The sequence below is a fragment of the Alligator mississippiensis genome, chromosome 4 (assembly GCF_030867095.1).
Source record: "Alligator mississippiensis isolate rAllMis1 chromosome 4, rAllMis1, whole genome shotgun sequence".
NCBI lineage: Eukaryota > Metazoa > Chordata > Crocodylia > Alligatoridae > Alligator > Alligator mississippiensis.
In genome coordinates, this window is record NC_081827.1 from 43,638,558 (window position 1) to 43,652,193 (window position 13,636).

Sequence of the window (13,636 nt, forward strand, 5' to 3'; positions counted from 1 at the left end):
TTAAGTTAGTAATGTATTATTTTTTTTCTGTATTGGTGCTGGAGTGCTCCACAATTTGTAATACATATCCCAGTATCTGAACAACCATCTTTCCATTTCCTATAGCAGTGATAGCCCAAACAAATGAAAACCAACAAGGGAAAAAAAAAATGATTAGTGAATTTCCTATCCTTGTGCACAGAGAGAACCAGGAAAAAGTCATGGTTACCAAACCCCACACAATGCAAATTTTGAGTCTCCTAGTGCAGATGCAGTTTTATCAATAAAGAGCTGATTCATACCAAGATAGTTATTACTGTATGAGAAAGGGATAAGCTATAAAACTATGAAGTACCTGTGTACTAATATAAATGTATCCACAAGAGGGTTTGCACTGGTAAAGCTATATCAGTACAAAAATCGCATCCACAAATGAGATTTTTATACTAGAAGAACAACTTTCAAGCTCAGGAGTAGTCTCATAAAACTGCATCTCACCTCTGTTTTTATCTGACTCTTCACCTGTAGTGAATTGTTGGAATCATAAGGAAGAGCTCTTACAGTTTGTTTGTTTGTTTATTTGTTTGTTTTTGTTTTCTGCAAAAAGCTATGCTAACAAAAGTACAGTGTTGTTCATGCAAGATGCACACACACTAGGAGCATTTTGACAGTGTAGCATACCTACAAAGCATTACTACTGGCCATAACTCTGAACTGTTTTGAAGCAGGGGTAGTATTGGGGGGGGGGGGGGGGTTCTGCATGGTGTCTACAAATAGGATCCTGATCCAGCAGTAGTCTCTAAACACTATCACAAAGGACAGAATAACAGTGCTTACTGTTCAGAACTTGATATGGTTATACCTTTCTTCTTACTTCGAGATAGAAAAGGGTTTTACTTGCACAGAAACATTCAGAAAAGCAATTATCTTTTTCTTCAGGAGGGTCTCATCTGTTCTCAGTCAGCATACATTGAATACCTTTGAGTTTAATTATGCATATCATGATGACAGTCATTGTTCATTCAGTATTACTCAGCATAAGTCACTAAAGAGTAATACCTGTTGATGAATAGGATAAGGATTCCTAAAACATTTTATCTTGTGCTACAGGGACCAGTCGTGATATATAGACCTAAAGTAAGTTTTGTTTCATTTTGGTTTTTGAAAATTGTATTTTTATTGAAGATATTTTTACTTCCATACAATCTTGAGGCCAAGTGAACCAGAAACACAGAAAAAGTTCTTCCTTGATATTGATAAACTGGAGAAAAATTACTGTTTCACAAATGCAGAAAATAGTCTCCTAAACACAAACAAAATGTCTTTTATTACTGTCTCCACTACAGTTTATCTGGACTATGAGTTTGCTGGTCTCGCACATGAAAATTAATTGGACTACTTTAATTGCTATCTCTATAATGAGCATGGGCACTAACGATTCCATTTTGCAGCTCATTATCAAACTTGATTCAGTTTCTCCTGTTTTTTCATTCAGTGACACAGTCATGGTTAATTTAACTTCCAAAGGACACGCACATTTCTCAAAACAGAACCTGTTTTCAAATGTTTCTGCTCTATATTCTAAAAACAAAAGCTGCTCTTTGTAAAGGCAGCAGTTAGTGTCCAGGTCCAAAAAGCTTTGAAATTAATGAGAATCTTTTGGATTCAGTAGGTTTTTGCATCAGACCCTCAAACCAAAAATGTATGTACAGTTTGCTCTTTATGTTGATAATGAAATTTTATAATGGTGAGGTTTCTGGATGATTATTATCCATGGTTCTTTTGTAATAACTGATAAAAGTTCCTGCTCGTCAATCAAAGTTCGTCTCACTGTGCAAGTTTTCTTCACCATCTGAAGAAAAAGGAGCAAATAAATGTTTGCTTTTCTTAAGCATCTTCTGCTAATTTTAAATGAAGTTTACTTCCATTGTGCCTGAATATAGCATTTCCAAACAGTTGATATTAGCTGAAATAGAGGAAAAAGCATTTTGGACTTCTATATCAAAAATAACATCTTAGAAAATGTAAACCCCTAAAATATCTTGAGCTTCCCTTTAAACACTAACAAAATGTATTTTAGTACACTCCTAATATACTCATCTACCTTGACCTCTTCCAGCCGATTGACTCTGGTCTGCTCCTCTCTCTTTTTGTTATTGATTATCCCAAGCTCTTTGTACTCCAGTATGTCTCATTAGAGCTGCTACTTCACATACTAATTTGTGTTGGCCATATAATAGCCTTCTGATGTAATCTGTCATGTTATATTCCACTGTCTCCTTATTGACTTTTTGAAAAACCGTAATCCATAAGTGTAACATTAATGCATTTCTGGTTTTTCATCTCATTATATTTGTTTTTAATTGTCTTCGAACTTCAAGTTTTTGCATCTCCCTAAAAGGTCACATTTATGAACATATTTTCTCTTGCCATTTATTTTCAAGAGATGGAAGAATTTGTTTCACTTACATATTTTGATCCCTTGTGGGATTTTGTGCCAAAAGGACAACAACAATAAAAACATTAGCCATCCAGTGTATATTTTAATTAACTTTCTTTATTCTGAAGGTAAGAATTGGTCTGCTATGATCTTATTACATTATTTCATACCTATCATTCAAGAACCTGCCTTGCTTTAGGAGAGCTCCATTTTTTTCTTTGTAATTTCTTTGAAAATGTGGAGATGGTTTATTTAAACTTCTAACCATATAGCTTTGCAGTGAAATAGAGAGAAGTAGCTTGTGGGTTTAAAGGTTTATTGTTAAAACACACACACTAGTTATCACAGTCTGAAGGCCACTGTAGGCAAGACCATATGTATTTTAAAATGGATTCAAATACCTGAAGTAAAGCATTGAGGAGATCCTACACCTTAAGGCCTGCTTAACACACATTGCTATCTGGTCTACACTACACTAAACTCCATTTATTGTGCCTTCAATAAATGTGATTTCAGTCTGCCCAAATGCACCTCCTACCATGAATAAATGTATAAGTTTTAGCATGTGTCTGACGTTGTAATAAGGACTGCCAGAAGTAGGGTCACTTGGCTTGAAATCACTTTGGCTAAATCCAAGATGTAATCGCGCAGTAGTATAGCTATACCTTTAGATTAGAATGTGTCAGCACCTCACATGTAATTCCTAGCTAGACCTGACCCACATATAAAGTTTGTACTTGTTTAACTATCTTAGTAAGGGAGAAATTTTACTAGTATGTTGTGTGTGTTTGTTTTACACAGTATATTTTATAAAAAAAAAAAAAAAAAAACAGCTCTTACTGTCAACACAATTATATCAATACAATGGTATCTTATGCTGATATAGGTTATTCCTTTTCTCACATGGGAATAAGTTATTTTGGTATAAGCAAACTTTTACTGATCCAATTGCATCCATGCTGGAGGACTTATGCTTCTTTAACTATAACAGTATAGTTAAAGAAGTAGAGTTTTTGCAACAAGACAAGAAGGAAAATTATTTTCTTTATTCTATTATTGTTGCATGGAAATTGCCAATGTTGTTGTGTTATATGCTTTCTTCTACATTTTTATTATTTTGTTTCTCGAAACAAAGATTTATCTAACAAATTAGACATTGTTTTAAGGTTACTTTAAAAATTATGAACTGACCCATGGTAGATAGTGTTTTTAACAGCCTTTTACATCATTTTAAACAGCATCATGAATCACACATCAAAGTAACAATAAAACAAGAAATACTCAGGCAGACCTTTGGCCCTATACATATCTTACTGTAAAACTGTATAATCCAGCAAAGAATGTCTTCTGGTATTTTTCCTTTGCTCTTACATTATTTTATTGCTTAGGAAAGGATTAACAGTGCTGAAGACTGAAGATTTGACCACAGTTGGTACATTTTTTGGCCTGCATCCTCAGCTCCAGTAAATGCTATCCTCGGCTCCAGTAAATATGCTATACTATTAGGTATATGACTTTTACATTATTTTTTCAATTTTTAAATTATTAAACTGTTACATAATATCCTCTCTTACACTTTTCCTCTTCTTCCTTCTTTTAGAAAAGAATCAAAATTTCAAAGATAAGAAGGTAAGTTATGGAAAGGAACTTAAATTGGTAGTCTCTCAGGCAATCTGTAGGAACCTCTCTGTATGGTTTACTTCTAGTTTCTCTTAAATTCTTAAAATCTCCTATAACCCCCTTTGGAAAACATTACAGATTAGAAGTGATTAGGTGGATGTATAGCTTTTAATAACTCATTTCTCTGTGGTGGAAGAACTTTTATGCAAAACATGAAATTCAGAAGTAGTGTTATTGTCTGGCATTGGTTACATTAAAAAGAGTTCAGTTATCTATTTTTTCATGCACTAATTACTACATTTATAAAACAGGAATTCTTATAGAGTGAAATCATACTGTCAAATGTGTGGGTGGGTGTGTACATTTAAACTTATTTATTCATTACAAAATCTTTTTTAGAACATTGAAATATATTTTCCTTTCAGTATTCTTGTGTTACATTTGGAAAGCACACTTTTCTTTGCTGTGTTTCCTTTGAAGAATATAGATTCCTAGATTGTAGAGTCAGAAGGGATCACAACGGATCTTCGTGTCCGACCCTCTGCCCCTGGCAGGAAAGAGGACCGAGGTCAGATGACCCCAGCCAGGTAACTATCTAGCCTCTTCCTTGAAGACCTCCAAGCTAGGTGATAGCACCACCTCTCTTGGAAGCCCATTACAGATCCTGGCCACCCTTACTGTGAAAAATTTCTTCCTAATATCTAACCTAAATCCACTCTCAACTAGTTCACACCCATTATTCCTAGTCACTCCCTGGGGTGCCTTAGTAAACAGTGCTTCCCCTATTCCCCATTGACCTCCCCTTGTGGCCTCCTATAAAATGTATTAGATCTCCCCTCAGCCGTCTCTTCTGAAGGCTGAAGAGATTCAGCTCTCTCAACCTCCCCCCATAGGGTCTATCATGAAGGCCACTAATCATGCGAGTGGCCCTCCTCTGGACCCTCTCCAGATTTCCCGCATCCCTCTTGAGGTGCGGTGCCCAAAACTGGACACAGTACTCCAACTGTGGCCTGACCAGTGCCGCATAGAGGGGGAGCATCACCTCCTTTGATCTATTAGTCATGCACCTGCTAATGCATGACAAGGTGTGATTGGCCTCGTCACACTGCCGGCTCATGTTCATCTTGGAGCCAATTATGACTCCAAGATCCCTCTCTGCCTCCAAGCTGTTGAGAAGGACACTCCTCAACCTGTAGGTGTGCTGGGGGTTCCTCCTTCCCAGGTGGAGTACCTTACATTTATCTTTATTAAATTGCATCCTATTTCTCTCTGCCTATTGATCCAACCTGTCCAGGTCAGCCTGAATCTGCTCCCTGCCCTCCAGTGTACTAAGTTTGCCCCATAACTTGGTATCACCAGCAAACTTGGAGAGGGTGCTCTCCACACTCTCGTCCAAATTGCTGATGAAGCTATTAAATAATATTGGTCCAAGGACCGTATCCTGCGGGACCCCACTGCCCACCTCCCTCCAGGCCGAGAAGGAACCATCCACCACCACTCTCTGGGTGCAGTCCCTAAACCAGTTGGCCACCCACCTGACCATGTAGGTGTCCACTCCAGGTGTCTGCTAGCTTCCCAATGAGGATAGGGTGCGAAACTGTGTCAAAGGCCTTCCTAAAGTCCAGGAAGATGACATCAGGCTCAGCTCCCGCGTCCAGGCAGTGCATGACCTGGTCATAGAAAGCTACAAGGCTTGTCAGGCAGGATCTACCTGTGACAAACCCGTGCTGGTTTCCCCTGAGCATTGTGCAGGCCCAGCAGGGGAAACAAATGTGGGTTTGTTGTTTTTTTTTTTGATTATTTTCTCTAGCATTTTCCCAGGAATAGAGGTAAGACTGACTGGTGTAAAGTTACCCGACTCATCCCTTCTCCCTTTCTTGAAAATGGGCACCACATTAGCCCTTCTCCAGTCCTCTGGGACCTGGTCGGAGCACCACGAGTGCTCGAACAGCTGTGCCAGCAGCTCAGCTATTACACTGGCCAATTCTTTCAGCATCCATGGATGGAGGTCATCCGGGCCTGCTGACTTGTACCCATCTAGCTCCTCCAGGAGCTCCTTAACTATTTCAGAACTAAATATAATAAAATGACAGAACTTTAAATGCACATGGGATAGGCACAGCATAAGTATAAAATATAAGAGAAACGGAAATCTTCCTTGATTGTTCAGAAACAATGGATGGAATGCTCACTGCACTGAAATCAATGGCAAAACTCTCAGTGAGTTCAGTTTATTATCTCTAGTATCCAGGGATCCCATTTCTGTAGCAGCCCAGTGTTAAATGTGTGAGTTGCAGGGCACTTAGGTGCCTGCTCCTAAAAGACCAGAAACTGCCTGGGAAGACCCCAAAGAGCCAGACAGGAGCCCAGGTGCAGGTTGCCATGACAAGCAGGTAATGAGGAAATTAGCCTGCACCTGCACCTAGTCAGCTGTCCAGAAGGGGCAGGGCCCTGGGCCTATATAAACCTCAGGATAGGGGCTAGTAGGCAGTTCTCTGCTGGCGGCCAAGGGAAAAGGAGCCCTCCTGGAGTAACTGGAGGGAGGAGGCCTGACTGGGTTCTGCTTCAGGTAATGTAGAGGGGCCGAGCACACCTTATGTAGCGGAGAGCCCAGTGCCAGGGGGTGCCAAGACACAGGCTGCGGAAAGCCCAGCAAGGACAAGGGGCTGAATTATAATGAGGCCTGGGCACAACAACACCAGTACCATCTGTGAGGCTTGGGGCATGGTAAATGGGTGGCTGGAGCCACACATATAGCCCATAAGGCTAGGGTGCCCTGAAACACACCCATTGTAAAATGGGACCCACAAGGGGTCTGGGAACCCACGGGGTCAGAAAGTCCATGAAACTGTGTCCAAGAGGACTTAAAGGCAGCTTTCCTGCTTTCATATCTCCACCAAAGACGTGGCAGGAAAGAACTGAGGGTGCCCAGTGGGCCAAATTGACACGGTCGAGGGGCCTTAGGAGATCATGGCCATCCTTAAGGACCCCGTTCTGTGACGGTGTGTTATTACTTTTGTTTATATTATACTTCCAGCAAGAGGATACTAGAACTTTTTTAATGGCAAGTTATTCTGAAGGGCATGAAGTATCATTTATTAAATACACAGCGAGAGGCTTGTAGCGTACAGGGCAGCAGCAACAGCTGAGATGTCAGTTGTGGTGGCAGTGGCTGCTGTCTTTCTGCTCCCTCCTTGCAAGTTAGCACTTGAGCTAGTGTCCCAGTTGTCTCCCTTATTTACACTTCAGGATGAGATACAGAACTTTTCACGTGTCAATTACTCATTCAAATTTGACCAAAGGAAATAATGATTGAAAGATATATTAGGTGATGGTGAAATTAGCTCTTGGTCTGGATGTAGTTCCTATTGGTAGATGTCTAGCCTAGAAAATAGTACCACAATAAGCAGAAACTAACACGCTTTTAATTTCAGCAAAAAGGATGGGGACTGAATGGACATGAAGAGTTCAGGCATACATCTACAAGATGTGATTTTGCTCTAAAAATCATTAAGTAAAAATGGCAGTTTCTTACTCAGTAGATCTCATTGATCCTTGTTCTGTTTGGAGTTGCATCTGCCCACTCTAGTGGCAACAATAAGGTTTTACTATTCTATTTGGTATCTATTCTATACTATTTTTGCCTAGCCAGAATTTCAGCTGAGACCAACAGATACAGGCAGAAAGTGAGACCTGGTTTCAGTTAATTGTTGACAATGTGCAAAAAATATTTGCTGAATTCTAATTACAAAGTCAGAAATTACTTGTGCAAACCCAGTGATGACAGATTCATGTTGTCTCCTTTTTTCCTGCACCTTGGGACATAATTTGGCTTAGAAAATCTTTATTATATATGGTGATGTATGAGAAGGAAAGAAAACACCTGAATTTAGGATGCTGGGGAGAGGGAAAGTGAGGAGTATGTAAGTCTGGCAGTTAAGATGTGCTCATTTTTAAATTAAAAAAAAAAACTTATTTAGTATGGAAATTATTTAGGGATCATAAACTTGGACCTTCTCTTTTGTTTTTTACAGAGACTATTAATAAAAGAATCACCCTTGAAAACGGCCTGCAAACAACTTGCAAAATTGAGTTTGTGACCTTCCTTTATTCTATATTTATATTTACAATAAAAGAATAATTTTTTCTTTGTAAATATTGTATATAGATTATATAAACTATTTCTTTAAGGTAATACTAATACAGTACAAGGAAAAGATTAGTTATCAATTGTTCATTCTGCTTTAAAAAATGGCAGCTTTTGCCTTTCCTGGCTTTTTTTGCAGGAGAAAAAGACACAGAACACGTACATTAGGAATTCTCACAAAAAAACAGAGGTATGCAACTTTTAGTAGCCATTTGTTCTCTCAAATATTAATTAACAACAGGCATAATTAAAAAAACCAATCTGACTACACATCCTTTTCTCTTGTCTATCCCTAGCTTGAAGTCTGTTAATCATTACACACAAACTGGTTCAAATCTGTAACACAACAGAAGTTCAGGGCACATAAATGACTTTCAAAATAGCTGAAACTGGTTTAAGATAAACTTGGATAAATGTAGTATCAGGCTTAACTGATTTAGGTTAAATCAGTTTATTGAACTTCTGTCCCAGATCCCCATCCCCTGATTCTTCCAATGTCAAAATTCTTCAGTCACTGTACTGACTAGGTTTGTGACAAGCTAGGCAAGACTTCCTGTTCTTGTGAGACCACAGCTGGAGTACTGCGTCCAGTTCTGCACCACACTTTAATAAGGATGTGGACAAGCTTGAGAGAGTCCAAAGAAGAGCCACCCATATGATCAGAGTCTTAAAAGGCAAGCCAGATGAGGAAAGGCTGATGAATCTGGGACTCTTCAGCCTAAGGAAAAGAAGGCTGAGGGGGGACCTGGTAGCAGCTTACCACTACACTAGGGGAGTACATCAAGGGCTTGGTGAGCAGCTGTTCACCAGGGAACCCGAGTGGAAAACCAGGAGCAATGGCCACAAACTCCTGGAAGATCAATTCAGGGTCAACATTTAAAAAAAAAAAAAACAAAAACAAAAAACAAACAAACAAGCCTTCTTTACAGTCAGGGTGCCCAGGATGTGGAATAAGCTCCCTCCAGAGGTGGTGCAGTCACCTACCCTGGAAATCTTCAAGAGGAGACTAGGGTCACCTTGCTGGGGTCACCTGACCCCCAGTTCTTTCCTGCTTGGTGCAGGGGGCTGGACCCGATGATCTTCCGAGGTCCCTTACAATCTATGTTTTTAAGAGGTAAAAAGAGGGCAGAAAAAATAAATAGAACTAAAATTTTCACATTGTTTAGAAGTTGCTTTTAAATTTGCTTCTTCCAATCAACACTGGAGCCTAATGGTATAGTGTGAATTGCATTTCACTTGGCCATTTACCACTGGGGAAAAAACAATCCAAAATGGCTGTAAAATGCTACTATACTCATTTGTTGTACATGGTAAAACACTATGGACCTGGGGGGTAAAGGCCCAAAATGTCTCTTTTGTGGCCAAATCATCTTCAGCCTGTTGATTTTCTTTCCTGGGAGTAAAATAATGTTAAAGGAAATGAAACATACCAGAAGACATTCTTTGGTATTATACAGTCTTACAGTAAGAAATATATGAGATCAAAGGTCTGCCTAAGCATGGCCTGTTTTGTTTTATTGTTACTTTGATGTGTGATTCATGATGGTATTTAACATTACATGAAAAAACCTGTAAAAACAAGAAGAATTAAAGATAAAAGAACCAGATTTGGGGATAGTCTCATATGGTTATGTATGTCAAACCTTTCCAATAAATTCAAAATTCTACTCCTGCCATCATAGATTTCATTGAATTATGACTCAATAGATACAGCTTGCTTATGCTATGTGTTACCTATATCCTACAATGAATTATGTATTTAGTTTCTAGTGTCCAGACCTACAATCCTTACTTAGGTTGCCTAGTATCATACTCCACATAGTCATTCATCTCAACAAGGATATCCTAGAAATAAGGTCAAGTTGGCAATAGCTGATAGAATCAAATCCTACTACATTATAAGATTAACTTAAATATAAATCTGCATTTATTAAAGAACTGACAAATTAGTATGGAAACTTTCAGCAAAACCCAAGAAACTCATATGTTTGTACTAAAGCTGTAAATGTATGTGTGTGTGGTCACAGAGATTTTTAGATATATTTTTAACACCTCAAACAACACACATCAACAGTAGGTAAGGATATCAGTTTTTGTTACAGCTCCTTTGGCATCACTGTCAAACTCTAGATGCCACTTGAACAATGCTAACTTTTTATTTCATTAATTTTCCATGGAAAGTGACACGATTTATACTATTGACCAGAGAGATTACTGCCTTTCTATACTGCCTCCCTGCCAAGCCAAGGACCATTGTCAAGGAATAAGCCCTGCCCACTTGTTCAAATTCTACATACACTGAAGACCAACAATCAGGCAGCATACCAGGCCTCTGGGGGAGTGGGGATGCAGCAGGGGCCATTATTGTATGCCCTAGGACTGCTCTCAGGCTCTCTGCAGGGAGAAATTGCCTTTGGGTTTCCACATCCTGGAAACTCTAGCTGCTGAGTTGACATTTAAGCAAGAGAGTATGGGCATCACTACCTCTACTTCTTCCTCCAACCCTTTTCAAAGCGAATGTTGGCTATAGCTGCATTCTGCCTAGAGACTGGTCAAAGATGAGTGCAGTAAGCATTTTTAGAGTGAAGTTACTGGATCAAGCCCCTCAGGGAATAGAGCAGAAATAATAATTAGATTCTAGTTCCCATTTCAGATAGGAATATTGAAACACTTCTAGATGGTTTTTCCAAAGTGATTCTTTAGATATCTTGGGAATTTAATGTAAACAGCTGAGACACCTACAAAGTTCAGATGACTCTAGTTTAGGCATCAGCAGAATAGGGGTCTTCAGGGCTACAATTCTGAATGTAGAAGTCTAAACTCAATTACAACCTATGTCTTCTTAAGATCTGGCCCTAAGGGAAAGGAAAACCAGCATTCATTCATTCAGCCCATTAATTGGGAAAGGTTAGAAATAGTCCATGCTCCATCTCCCCTTTGTTACCAGCTTGGAAAAGTGAAGTTTCTTGGATAGAAGGAACTGAGCAAACACTAAGAGTTATCATATTTTGTTTTAATTAATATGTCATTCAGAAAAAAACACTAATCAGAACTTTGACCCAAACCTGGTTGAAAGCAGAAAAATATTCCTACAATCCAAGCTTAATATTATTTCATATACATTTAATTATTTTGCCAATAAAGAAAAAAGCCTCCAGCATCATTATTTTAGTTTCTATGTGAAGTGATATTTATTGTTGAAGCTGTCAAAACTTTTTTTTCCAAACTTAGTGAGTTTGGAAGTTGTCAAAACTTAGTGAGACAGACTTTTAGACACTGGAGAATATGGAGAATGTTCAGCAGAAGATGGTCAAGCTCTCAGTGTAGAAAAGCAGATGTAGATGAAGAAGTATCCTGAGAACATTTCATATTGGAATTACTGAATTCCTTTATACTTATTGTCAAGTCATTTTTATCTAAAGATCACATACATTAATAGGGACTAAAACAATATGTCCTAACATCTGGCACATAATTTGCAACATCTTGTAAAATTGATGAATGAAATGGTATTTCCCAATAAAGAATCTTGGAGCTTTAATTATTGTGATGCATTATAACATTTAGCCTTCTTCACTCAATCTGTTAAATAGTATTTATTCTCTGGTAGGATAAATGTTTATTAGCTGCACTTAGAAAACAATGAAAACTAAGCTTTATTGACAATATGGAAATTCCTTAAAATCAGAGCTTAGCGTAACCCTAAATAATGCTACACGTTAAACATTTTATTGTAACCAAGGCCAGATTTTGCTCTCAGAGCCATGTAATTCAGAGAAACTCCAGTCAAAGCAATGGTAGGGTGGAAATACTGGAAATCTGGAACTATTCCCCTGAGGCTAATGGAGTTATTCGGCACTAATGATCCTATAAATGTTAGTAAAATCTATCTAATGAGCTAAAATTTCTTAATATTATGACATATCTTAGTCATTTCTTAAGATTTTGGTCTATAATTAAAATAAATCATGTTTATTTTAAAAGGCAAAGTTTATTGCTGTAGAACATAAATTAAGCAATGCTGAATAATAATATATACAAAGTTGTCAAATAATGTATACAAAGTATCTGAAGTGAAGTCTGCTTTAGGTCTCATTTCAGAACTGTACATAGCTTGTTTGACATACTACAGACCAATGAAGTATAAAGATGTGAAGCAGTATGGTAATGCAAGGCATTAATAAGACTTAAGAACACAGCCAAACAACAACGAATTGTTTCTGGCTGATTTTGAGGAATATGCTTTTCAATTATAATTAGTTTAGGTCATGAAATGCTGTTTCTCTGTAAATTTATCAGCATGTGGTACACTGTTTTCATCCTGAAACAATTACCCTTACCCTGCTGTTGTGTTCCTAATAAAGACAGCATATAGTTCTTACATGGGTCTTAGCTATATAAGCAACATACACTTATTTATTCTCCAGGTCTTTGATGTTGACTGTCTTTAAATAATATATTAATCTTGTTTTAAAAGAGTTCTAAAGACAAAACAATACCCTTGTTTCTCAGCTATGAATTATATTTCCAGCTAGATTTTCAAAATCAGCATTGTAAGCTAATAATTATTATACATTGTAAATAGCATAAAGAATCAAATAGCTACTTGGCTAGACAAATAAAGAGAAAATGTAGTCCAGAGGTGAGAGGCTTAAACAGAAAACATTGCAGAAAGCATTAGAAACTACCAGAATGTAAACAAAAGATAAAACTTTTTTCTTTAATGCTTATTACTTGAGTAAATAATATGGGTACTTACCAACAAGTAAAAGAAAACTTTAGCAGAGTAAGTTACAATAGCTTCTGTCTTTGTATTGAGAGTTTGCTCCACCTATTGTGTGTCTTTTAACTTATGAAATACTGACAGGATCTGGACAGAGGGGGATTTTGTGTACTAGTCTGCATGCAATTGCTAAATAAATAAATAAACAGCCAAGAGCATGCTGTTCTGATCAGCATGGTCCTTTTGTTGCATATTATAAACTGTAAAATAAGACTTTTAAAAGGGAACAGGATTGACCTAATCAAGACTGAATAACTAACTTATGTTTTGATAGTTACAGATTCTCAAGTGCAGTGGCGATAGACATTAATGACACCATTATGCCTGCAATTGATGGATGTCTCAGGAACAGGGAAAAGTGGGGCCACTTGGAAAACAAAACAAACAAAATAGTTTAGGAATTGGTTGAAGACTTATTTAAAAGGTTATTTGGGCATTTGCTTGCTATTTAGCTCAGAATCTACTTCCTGAGCCTTCAGAACACTCTAACCATGATATCTGTAACAACTGCATTTAGAGTCAGTGGGCATGGCTCACATGTGCTTTACTGCAGAGTAGACTAATTTGCTCTGTAGTAAAGTATCACTGTCTACATGTGCACCACATTAGGGCAAAGTAGACTGATTTACTTCGGCTTAGGACAGTCCTGTCAGATACTGTGAAGGAC

General features: G+C 37.9%; 1 protein-coding gene across 1 annotated transcript in view; it reads right to left on the reverse strand.

Annotated features, from left to right (window-relative positions):
- LOC102574610 (hyaluronidase-1) overlaps nucleotides 1-13,049 on the reverse strand; it is a 29,968-nt gene extending 16,919 nt beyond the window's left edge. Inside the window, exon 1 of the mRNA XM_059725923.1 lies at nucleotides 12,946-13,049. The gene's annotated coding sequence lies outside the window, so the exon portion shown is untranslated. The remainder of the gene's footprint in view (nucleotides 1-12,945) is intronic.
- Between the last annotated feature and the right edge of the window lie 587 nt (nucleotides 13,050-13,636).